Raw genomic sequence first — 12152 nt, forward strand, 5'->3', positions numbered from 1 at the left:
CGGACTAGATGATCTGCTGAGGTCCCTTCCGACCCTAGAAACTATGAAACTATATATTTCACAAACTCATCCTATTTACAGTATGGAGCTGGAAGAGGTGGAAAGAGCTTAGTGCCAGACTCAAGACTATTTACTTAGAGATTCAACCCCCAACAAAGAATCCTTTTAACATTCCTCCCCAGCAAGCTGTAGCTCTTCTTCCTCTTGAGTTCAGAAGGAGTTTCTATGAAGCCAAAAATTAAAACAAATCCCATCACTCCTCAACAAGCAAAGAATTCAAACCATTCCAAGTGCCGCATGCATACAAGCTCCAACGGAGCTGCTAAAATAATATCATCAAGACACAGATCATAGCCAAGAATTTGTCAGTCAGAGCCAAACTCCTAAAATGTTCGAGAGTATTTTAGGTTCAAATAATCTCTAGCAGTTTTTAACCTGGTGGCACTTAGACCACTCTGTGTACATGAATATAATGTGTATGACATAAATGGTAGGCATGAATCCATAGGGGTTAGAAAGCAAGTGAAACAAGCAGAGGCCGAATGTACCACGTAAGTTTAAGTCTGAAGGAAAGGGGAGGGATGAGGGAGCAGTTTTCAAATGTTTGAAAAGCTGCAATCAAGAAAATGAAGCAGGGTTTTTCCTCACCACAGCGGGCAGGACAAGTGGCAATAGTTTTAAACTGCAGCAAACCTCATTTAGATCAATTCTGAAAATGTTTCCTAATGGTAAGGAAAGTAGGACAGTGGAACAAGTTACCAATGGAAACTGTAGAATCTCCTTTTGCTTTCTGGGAGATACTGCATAGGCATCTATCTGGGATGGTTTAGGGCTAGAAACCCCTAGATTTTTGCAACGGGTTGGACAAGCTGACCCTGAAAGTCCCTCCCAACCAGAAAATTCATACATGAGCAAGTGCTACTGGAGTGTGTATCCCTGGAGTGAAGGGCACAAGCCATTTATTGGCACATAGCATACAACTCAGGAGTGAGTGTGGGCTGAATTCTGACAAAGGAAAAGCAAGTAAAACATAAACTGTACAATTTTTTGTGCCTATCCAGAGAGGACCAGACTTTGGTTTTCAGTGTTTCATTTGCAAGGTCCCTCCACAATAAACTACACAGAACGGAGAGGGACAAAGGAGTTTCTGGGAGCAGAATGCCAGAGACAGTAACTAGTTCAACCTGAATTCTTTGCACCAGTGAAAACCCTCCTCTCCACATGTAGCACATGAGAGCACCTTTTTCATCCATGGGAACAGCTACCTCATACAAACAAACTAAATACAACATATTTTTGGCAAAGAAAAAAAATGGAAGTTTCTGCGCACTGCAATATGCGTGAAACTGCTATGCTTCTTTGAAGCGTATCAAGGCTCAGCCATACCCTACACGCAGAAATGCTGTTTGGTGACATGAACTGGGTTAGGAGGCAAATTACAGGAACAAACCAAGTCAAGGAGAAAAAAATCAGAGTATGAAAGTTACCCCTTAGAAGAAACAGAATATACTAAGCTATGGCTTATGATATTTTCTATGTGCATGAACTGAGTTCATAGCATCCCCCTCCAGCATTTTATGGGAGATAGACAGATTCCTCCTCTACTGAGATAAAAATATTCAATACTCCAACGTTGCCACCTTCATATGAAGTCCTATATATAGCCACTATGACAGTATTTTCTTATCTTTCAAAAAACAAAGAACATCTCCAACTCTTTTGGGAGTTGACAGACAGGATTTCGATCGATGGCTCTTTCCAAAGCATGTCGGACATGTTTGACATTTACATCCGAGACCAGCAGTAGGAGACTCTTATACTGCCCCACTCATTCTGCAGCTTTCCCTTCTCTTGTGTCCTGTTCCTTTCCTGTCTCAGCAGTGACCTAGCAGTAGACATATTCCTGCCCTCAATAGTTAGAGTCATGTTAGGCTCAGAGTGGGAGGATAGGTGCTGAGTATGCAAGAGGAACAAGAGCCTTCTTATCAGTGCCTGATCAGATCACAGAGGGCTCAGGGCAAGGCACACCCTTCTGTTTCTTTGAAAAGGAAAAGCACTCACTCTCTATCTAGCACTCACCATACAAGGCATTTTGGGCGTATCCATTGTGTTAACTAAGTGCCTGGCCATATCCCAACAGGCTGCGTGTAGTGCAGCAACTAGAGATGAAGCCAGTTATTTTTCCTAGCATTCTTTACCTAGTAATGAGCTGTTCTAGTGAAGAAGGAGGCACTCTACACTCCTTGCCCCACGCAATTGCATGAGATCAGGGTTTGGCTCATGGTGACCAGAACAGCACACAGTATCCTAGATGTGACTTGACTAACGATTCCCACAGTGCAGAACACACAGTCAGTGTGCACCTCTGCAGCCCAACATCATGTGCATTTCTCCTAGTCTGTAGATGGCTTTAGTGCTGCACCTACTGGAATCAGAACGCAGTTCCCTTCCACCTGGCAATATGAAAGTCAGTGTGGTCCCTAAAGATGCAGCAGAGTTAAAGCAGCAGAACTGGAAGTTAAATCTTAAGGTAGCTCTACATAAACTGCCAGCCTTCACTAATACAGTTACTGTTACGTGTACAAGGTGATGTCATATCTTTCATTCATTTTTATTAGAGTTGGGTTCAATTGAAAGCCAAAATTATGCTCAACCACAGGGAAGGAAGGTGGCTTCAGATGTGAATTTTGCCGTGCTAACAACTTCGTTAAAAATCTGTTTGTGAATGGCCTTGAGAAGAAAACTGGTGTAGAGGGAAGGATGAGGCACAAAAGTTCACTTCAGGTGTGAGGAGGTATTAGTGTGCTTAGTGCAGGAGTAACTGGATACAACCTGCATGCGCAGCAGGACAGACTGGATAATCTATTGGTCCTATAAGGGGTTAAAATCTAGGTATCTGATACCCAGTTAACAAGCTGTGCTGGGTGTTGATGAGCAAGACACCCTACTAGCCATGCAGAGAAAGAATCTGCCAAATAACTGTGTGGGGGAAGAGTCCATCACTTGGGCCCATTTATTTCAAGCATAGAGAAACAGCACTGATGTTCATCCTTCCATTGCAGATTGCCCCACAGTTGCTCAGACAATTGATAAGAGAACAATAATTTTCATTCACCAGCCATTTTGTACTGTTCAGAAGCTTCCATGCAAGCTCTCGGCTTTTATCATCCCAGAACATGAGTGCAATTCTGACTTGGGCATGCATGACAAGAATGGCAAGACTTCACTCAAAGTTAATTAGGACTATGAAAGGAAGGATGTTAAGCTAGGGTAGCACAGAGCAGTGAGAAATAGCAAAATGACCTGCACCGTGAAATCGCAGGAGCCAGTTTCCCTGGTTCTACAAAATTAGGTACTGAATTGCAAAACACATAAAAGTGTTTTAATTTGTTACCAGGGCAATGAGTCAGACTCAGATGGCAAGTCAAGAATAGAATAACACAGGATTTCAGCAGCATAGTATGTTCACATCTTAAATATTGCAGTCAGTGAGGAGGCTGAAAGTCTGAGCCTCTTTATTCTTCTCTCTATTAAACTTTCCCCACAGGTTGATCAGCAGCTTTGAGACCATGAAGTTCCAGTCATATGGATTGATTTTGTAATTTTCATCGCTGGAGGAAGGGGGGAAAAAAAAGGCATATTCGTGTGTCAGTTTGCCTCTAGTCTGGGGGTGATTTTAAAAAATGATCCAAGAGGTATGAGGCTAGCTCTTGACAGGAAGAACACTGATTCATTGCTTCAATTTTAAACTTTTCTCTTGGTATCCTTCAGTTCTCCTCTGTCTTTATCCATAGGAAAACTAAAGAATTTCCAATTAAATGCTGAGCGCTGCTTGGTTACTATTATTTGCTTGGCAATTTGACCAAATGCTCCACTCAGTGCGCTTCCACCGAATGCTCCATCAGGGCCTCATTGTGCTAAGGGGAAACATGATCCGTTTGTTGGATTTTTGCCTTTTCCATCAGGAGGTGCACACGGGTATTTGAACCTACATTTTCAAATGATACTCTTGACTGTAGATGTGTCAGGTTTTTGCTTTCTTGACTGAGGTCCCTTAAGAGGAAGTTCTTTTCCAAAGAGCCAAGTACAAATCCTCTGGAACTCGGATCCCTTTCAGGTGTTTTAGCTTGGGCACTCCACAGGTTCCCCCCCTCCCCAACTCCCTAAAATCCTTCTTCACTTAAAAAACCCAAAACCCTGGAGCCTCAACATTTTTGAGAAGCATTGCTTGCTTCCCTGAAAACTGTCACAGACTTAGGAGGTATGTGCCAGACATTAGAAACCCCCTCATATATTACCTGTAGGCCACGGCAGCCATACTGTACACCCATTTCTGAACAAAATGAGCACACGTAGATAGAAGTAGTGACATCAAACAGGAAAGGTGACCATTGTAGAAAGACCGTGCATCTATTCTTTGTTTGTGTGTATCACTGACTCCTACATTTTGCAACCTGCTGGGCTGATTTGCATCAGTTCACAGGTAGGAATCACAAAAATCAAGCTTCATCCAAGAAGGAGCGGCTTTTCCTATGATTTGAACTGAGGATTTTGAGGGTGCGAGAGCTGGAGTTTTGAAGCTGAACTAGAGAGACATCCTCTCAGTATGCATTTTAAGTATCACTGAAACCGGCTTCCACATTCACAGACAGCTCCGGTCTGTCCATCGCCAGCCTTAAGCCGTGCGCACAAGTATCTCTGGGAAAGGGGAGGAGGAAGATTTCAGAGTGCAATCTGGCAGTGGTGTCTCATGCCCTGTACTCTCCACCAGCAGGGACCAGAGCAATGGGAATGATCTTGTCTCAACATTAATGGGGTTGGGAGTTCCACGGTGTTTCTCCAGAAGGCCTTGCTGCTTCCGCTGCCATATGCATTGGTCACATATGCATGCATTACTACCCTTCTGGTTGGCCTATCTACCTCTTTTTTTCCATTGTTCAGCTATTTCAGAAGGCACATAAATGTCATCTGAATGATACAGTCCAGCCCTCTAGACTCAAGGTCTTGAGGCATCTTTATTGCAGTGAATATTCCAAACCAGTCTATGGCTAATCTCAAGACGGACTAAAAACCTAGACAAAAGTGCTGAGCCTCTGCGTAGAGAGTGAGCACCAAGTTCCTTCAACTGGGACAAGGTCCAAATGATATCAAAAAAGCAGCTTTCCTCCTCGAGGTTCCAAGGTTATGGTTAAAAGGATGCGTCACCATTAGCCAAGTTCTTCTCAGATCAGAATAACTTTGCTGGAATAAGTGCTATAGTAGCAATGGGGAGAGAGTCTGGGGCCTCGCTGAATGATTTTTAATGCAGTGAGCAGAGACAAGTTGGTTGATCTCTTTTCACATTTACCTGTCCAAAAAAGACACCAGGATTAGTATGGCTCACTTTTGCTGTGTAGTGGAAAACAAGGTAGTCTGTTCCATGGTGTTTTTCATATCTTCTATGGGAAAAGTCTGGAGCAAGAGGACCAAAAGCCTTTCCCCATCTCTCAGCCTTAGGATTACAGATATTGAACTTTTCTGCTAGTAGAGCATTATGGCTGATTTCAGTGATTCTGCTGCTGTGGACAAACTACCAAAATTTTTCCCTACTTCCTCCTAACAGCTCACAGTTACCCAACTCCTAGAGAGTGCACATATTGCTGCCCCACACTAAGTGACAGGCTGTACATCTCTAGGAATGCAAGGGGATGGCAGGCTAGAGCAACAAGAAATACAATTTTTAAAGCTGAAGAGTAGAAGCAGAATATAAATTTCCCACTGGTATTTAAAATAATTGTTGGTGAGGACTAAACTGTGACTCTAAGCACAAAGAATCATGACTGGGCATGCCAAGGGCTGACACATTTTGTTTTCAATGCAGTTTAAAGCTGTGACACACAATTTAAACAATGTCCTAGATTGCTGACATGGCAGTGGGGAAGAAAAATCTGATAGCCATAACCGGGAGTGGAACAGCTGTAAAAAGTTTTCATGCAGAGATTGCAGCTCATCCACACCTGCCGTAAGCACCACCAACCAGAAACACACTGTGACCCTCACCAGCTCCAGAGCCAAGCTGGTTCAGATGGCAGGCAAATCATTCCCCCCCACAGTATCTATCCTCCTCCACCCCCATCAAAAAGGATGATTTCTCAGAGCCTATTCTTAATCCATCATCGTCCTTTCCCACCATCTGTATAATATTGTTTATACAGAGGAAATGTAGAGGGATGAGCAGCATATATTGCTTGCAGTTTTCAAAGGAAGCCAACTTCAGGAGTAATCCCTAAACTGAACTTTATTTTGGCATGAACTTTGCCTACATAAACGTTTCTCGTCGGGGTTTCAAATGGGCATAGCAACACCTTATACAGTAATATCCTTATGCAGAACTGTTGTGCGGTATTACTGTTAAAAACCTGACGTGCTCCACCTCAGGGGTGGGTGCATTTCAGTAGTGAGTCACGTAATTTCTGGATGTAAATTGTTCGGAGATCTTTTGTAATAAAACCTCTGGTGCATTATTTTTCCCTCCTTTCTCTTTCACCTCCCAATAGCCATCATAATAATAGGTTCAGAGGTAATGTTTGTGGGGTTGTCTATCCAGTCCTTACCCAATACAAATTAGCTAAAAGGTTACATAAGTGCTCCCATTTGCATTGCCGAGGCACCATTAACTGTAGTGGAGATGCACAAACTCTGCAGAAATTAGTTCAGTGAAATAACTGATGTGTGGCTGTATGCATACTCTTCTGAGTTGCTTTTCCTGAGCGCTCTCTTAGTTTATTAATGACACCTGTGGCTTAGTGGGCTCTGGCAGCACTGTGGTTAAGGTGTCATTGTACAGCTCTGCATACTCCGGATTCATAGTGAGGGGTCTCCACAGACGGTCCTAATACACGTGGGTACCTGATCATTTGGGCTGGAGAGTAATAGTTGGCAAAATGCATCACTAGCATTATGACTCCCTTGTATGCGGTTGACTGCAGAAACTGCTGCATCTTAACCATGTATTTTATTGATTTAATAGATTTTCATCAGTTTTATTATTTTATTTCAATGAGCGGCTACGCCTGAGAGGACCTTTGAACACCTCTAACTTAAGCCAGTGTTTTCCACCTGTGGTTAAATCCATATCACCTTCATTATCCACTGCCATATGACTCATCGAAGTCCTGAAGTGAGCATGTACAACAAGCATCTGCTTTAACTTTATATCTAAAATGAGTTAAAGAAAAATAAGGGCAGTTTGGTGAGCTCTATTAAAGGGCTTTCACAGGGGGTGAGTTTCATTCTCCCTAGAGCATAAGCAGTCTGTTTGTGCTTGGGAGATGCTAGCAGTCCACCTAAGGGGAGAAATAATGCAAAAAAACCCACACCCAACTGTCTGAATCCTCACAATATAATTATATGAAAAAGACTGAAATGACAAGTTCATTTTTGGTGGTTTTGTTCTGTGTGACAAGGCTCAAGTTATCTCGTCTGTTAAAAAAGGAGAAAAACAGAATTGTAATGATAATGATTTACATTCAAATAGTGTCTCTTCCCAACTGGATCCTACAGAGCTTTGGAAACTTTGCTAACTGATCAGGCAAGCCCTATATAGGTAGGAATCATTTGGTTTTCCCACTGAATTGCCATCATCCCTGAGGCAACAGTGTTGAAAACTCATGCTGGAGATTTAGGTTCACTGTTGAAAGGGAGGGCAGGTTTTATGGATTATCTTCCTTCACAGAAATTGGTATGTCAATAAAGCCTAAAATCCATGCCAGCCTCTGTAAAGCACAATACCAGGACATGGGAGACCTGGATTCAGCTCCCAGATTTGCTTTGACATGAATCAAGTCTGTTTGCATCTCTGCAGTTCTTATCACCATCTGTAAAAAAGGGGACAATAATATGTCCTTTATCTCAACCTGTGTCTTCCTTGTCTTTTTTGACTGTAAGTTCTCCAGGGCAAGGACTGCTTGTTGTTATAGGTTTGTCTGGGGCCAACCACAATGGTGACTTTATCTGAGACATGTAGGGACCATAATATAAACAATAAGTATGGCAGTTGCCACTGAAGTCATTGCAACTAATAATGGCATTGCATTGCAACATTGCCAAGTAATATTAGTTTGGGCATTTGTTTCAGAATCCAAGCACCACCTTTTCTTTCACGTGCCATGTACTTTACACAGACATACTAGTTTTTGGTATTTTTACTCTGGTCCTGCAAACTGCCAAAATTCAAGCGGGACAAGTCCTGTATATGTGACATTCTGAGCCTGGCATATGGTGGCTTCTTACACATATGAACAAGATACTGTGCCAGTTTTACCTCCCTAAAAATATCTACTGTTTAAGAACAATGTCTGCTGCAAGAAATCTAGAATAAGATCATCAAACAAAATTTTCTGCTATCAAAAGAGTATATTTTTGGAAGCATATAAGAAAAATGTTAGTGCAGAACCAGTCCTAGTCAGCAAATTATTTTGAATGGTTAACATCCTATAAGAAAGCCTAAAATACTGAGTTTACACCCCTAAAACTTCAATGTAGACTTCACCCACCTATTAAAAGTTAAGTAGGTCTGCAAAATCTGGCATAATTTGACTGGTCTCAAACAATGGGAATCTGAAAATTGTTGTCTACTATGTGCACTTTTTAGGAGCTTAGAAGCCTGTATGGTATGCTGACATATGTGATGGCAGTAGGAAGGAGAGGAAATAAAAAAGGAATTTATAGGAGAAGTTTAAATTCTCAGTAGATCAACCTGTTTACTTCTCTGCTGGGTAATCCTTTGTTTTGTATTAAAAGGGAACCTTAGTGCAGGTGTGAGATAATGGACCAACAGGACTGGAAACTGTTTAGCTAACAGAAATAGGTACACATGCAGCAGAAGAGTTGATTGCCTTGCCTCATTCTACCAATGGGCCTCACATGTGAGTCACAGAAACCAACTCTAAAGATGAAAGGGTGGCTCGCCCTTGAAGTAGATGCATTCTTTCACCTCTCTAATGAGCATTCAAACAAGTGTTATGCTTTGGACAATCTTCATTCAAATGAATAGATGTTTCCAGTTCAGAGTCACGTGAGTCTAAATTGCTCCTGACAGTAAATGTGTGCAAGACACAGAACAAGAGTATGAGCTGGGAGGTGGTTTTCTGATGTGGATTCCTGCATATTAAGGTCAACCAATTCATTTCATACAGACCACCCAAAAGCTGACACGTGTCAGTGATTTGTGGCCATTGGTATGCTTCATTCAGACCACAGGCCAAATGCCCACAAACTGCACTTTGCTTTGTTGTAATGTAACCTGAAAGTAGGTGTAAACAGAGTCGGGTCTGAGAGTCTGGCATGCAGACCCCACTGTCATCACTCCTCCCTGCTTCTCAGACATGGCACAACATGGGGAATCCTCCACCACTGAATGTCCCCCAGCTCCCAGCTGAATCCAATGGCTTCAGTCCTGCCGGCTGTAGGTTGCCAACCCCTGGCTGGCTGTAGGTTGCCACCTAAAGAGTTGTCAGAAGTCCAGACTTATTAGTGACTTTAGATCCATGTAATAAGCAAATAAAAGCCATTTTAAAGCTTGTAAAATGAACCCAGAAATATGGCTGACATGAATTACAGCAAACCAGTATTGTATATGGCAAGCTCTCAGCTGCCAATGGAGACTAGTCCTCTCCTATCTTTTTTTAAACATCTTTTAAGAATTCCAGTAGTTATTTCTACTATTTTTCAAAGAGTAGAGCAGTGTAGCTCCCTTCCTCCCATTTTGACAGTGATCTTCATTCCTCATTCTAACTGTGGCTTTTGGGGGGTGTTCTTTCAAAAACCTCAGTGACACTTCACTATGCTTGGACTCTTGACTGAGCACCAGGCATACAGCCAGTCTGATGGAATTGGAGGTAAGTGGGGTCCCATTTCATACACTTCCCTTAGAAATGGGTTCAAATTGAATCTCTGGACCTAAAAAACACTCCCAAATACTGGCTGTATTCAAAACATAGATCTAGATTTTGGCCCGTCTCTACCCAATGTCAGTGAAATGGAAGTTGGAACCAAGGAGCTGGGACAACGAAGCCAAAAAGAATTAAAGGGATATTATCAAAATAAACCAAAAGCCCTCTATTGAGGAGAAGCCAAATTTGGAAGATTTCCATATTGAGGTTTCTTTTTTCTTGGCAATGATTATCCCACTCTGTAGGAATAAATCATTCCTGCATATCAGACTATAGGGAGGTATATAAAACACTGACATATAGGCCAACCACTGCTTCAGTGAGAGTCATGGACTTTTAAGCCCCTTGTGCATTTGTATGAATAGTGTCATGCTTGCAGCACTAGGGAAGTACACAGAGCTATAAGAACAGCATGAAGCTGTGCAGCCTTTTATTTTGGCCCTAGTCCCCTCACTAAAAAATGACCATGTCTGCATCATCCCTGCTTCTCAATGTCCTGCCAAACCTTTTGGGTGACACATCTGGGTCTGAAAGTGTTTTTCACGGCTCATTTACAATGTTCCAGTTCTATTTCTGGTCATCTCTTTCTTTCTCTCTGACAATGACTGCAGCCTGATTCCCCAGCTGCCACTAGACAGAGCAGTTTTGAAAGTACTGTTGAGAAGCTACTGTTCAAAAGCCAGCATTTTAATGGCATTTAAGGCCTGAATCTGCTTTTGCTTGTAGAATTAAAGTTAAGGAATAACTACATTCTTGTCAGCAGGGAAGAAACAGTGAAACTGAGATCAGAATCAGGCCCTTGTTATTTAGCCAAGGGAAACTTTGCCAGCCCAGGAGACAACCACATGATTTGGATGGCTTCCTGTATTCGAGGGAACAGGTGCAGGCAATAGAAATTCCAGGGCAATCCCTGTGTAGAATTATCAACACCAGAGCTGAGAAAATCACTTGGGTGAAAATCCATGCTTGCCTGGACTGATTCATATTTAAGTCTGCCAAAAAAATCCCAAAACCCGTGAATCTGGCTCCTGCCATCAGAGCTGTGATATGCTGGATGGGGTTTGCAGAGAGCCCCAGTCAATAGCCTGTCACCAAACTGAAGAAAGTATTGAGGTCAACTCCCTACTTCAAATGAGGCTTGCTCTGTTTACTGGAAGGAATTCTTCTGAAGATCACTTACTAAAGATCTTTCTTTAGAAGCACAAACCACAACAAAAGCAAAAATTTTCAGTGGTTCCTCCCAAGGGAAGATATGACAGATGCTCTTTGTTCCTTCTCTACACACACCCCACATAGAATCAGGCCATGTAATACCCTTTAACACTGCCAGAGAAGTGCAAAACAGATTTACAGTGGGTAGAAATGGCTGCATGGGAGTATCTTCTGCATAAGAGGCCTCCCCAGCTGCCTTCCTTGACAAACAGAAGTTCTGTTCCAGCACTGATCCCAGTCCCTGGCATAGGGATCATGTCAAGGAAGAGAAAGGCAGCCCAGGAAAAGCCATTTGACTGGTGGTCACAGCAAGCTGGACAGAACAATCTGCTATTCATTCCTTCATGCTCACTTTTAGAGCTGTTGACACTGCTGGAGAAAGAAGTTCTGGGAAACACTAGCTTCTGCTAGTTATTTAAATAACCCAAGTTACTTGCAAGGTGCTTGCCTTAGAAAGAGGATTTAAGGGCAGTGCTGTATGAAGATAACCGCAGAAATGTTTACAACATTATTTGATGCCTAAAATAACTGCTGTTCCTCCTAATGCCTCCCAACTCATTTGTTTGTTCTGTTCTTCCAGGTGGCAGGGCACCCACAAGTTGGATCATGCCACTTGTCACTAGTAGCATTAGAATTACCTGAGATTTTGCCTATGAATGTTCACCCCTTTCTCTAGAAATCTATCCACCTTGCTGTTCTTCCTTACTTATTTCCATTTCTTCCGTCCCATTTTTAATGCTCCTTTCCCTTGTCTCTTCTTTTAAAGTCCTGCACTATAAGCATGCACTCCTGTAATAATCCAGCGTCAATAATGGGGAAGTTATAACTAGCTCATTTAACATAATTATAGTGCACATTTCTCCCAGCTATGAAGAGAGGCTTTGAACTTCTTCCTTTTATATATATTTTTAATTTGCTGCTCCACTTTGTACGGTGGGAGACTCAGATGTGTTGGATGACTGCCATAGGCCAAATGAAAAAAAAAAAGATAAACACACACATATATAT

At 42.2% G+C, this 12152-nt stretch overlaps 1 protein-coding gene and 1 long non-coding RNA gene across 2 annotated transcripts in view; one reads left to right on the plus strand and one right to left on the minus strand.

Annotated features, from left to right (window-relative positions):
- Nucleotides 1-12152, plus strand: part of SH3RF2 (SH3 domain containing ring finger 2) — an 83366-nt gene that overhangs the window by 9283 nt on the left and 61931 nt on the right. The window lies entirely within an intron of this gene.
- Nucleotides 1-12152, minus strand: part of LOC109290005 — a 34971-nt gene that overhangs the window by 1507 nt on the left and 21312 nt on the right. The window lies entirely within an intron of this gene.

This window comes from Gavialis gangeticus, unplaced genomic scaffold (assembly GCF_001723915.1).
Source record: "Gavialis gangeticus isolate Ggan-Ray unplaced genomic scaffold, GavGan_comp1, whole genome shotgun sequence".
Lineage (NCBI taxonomy): Eukaryota > Metazoa > Chordata > Crocodylia > Gavialidae > Gavialis > Gavialis gangeticus.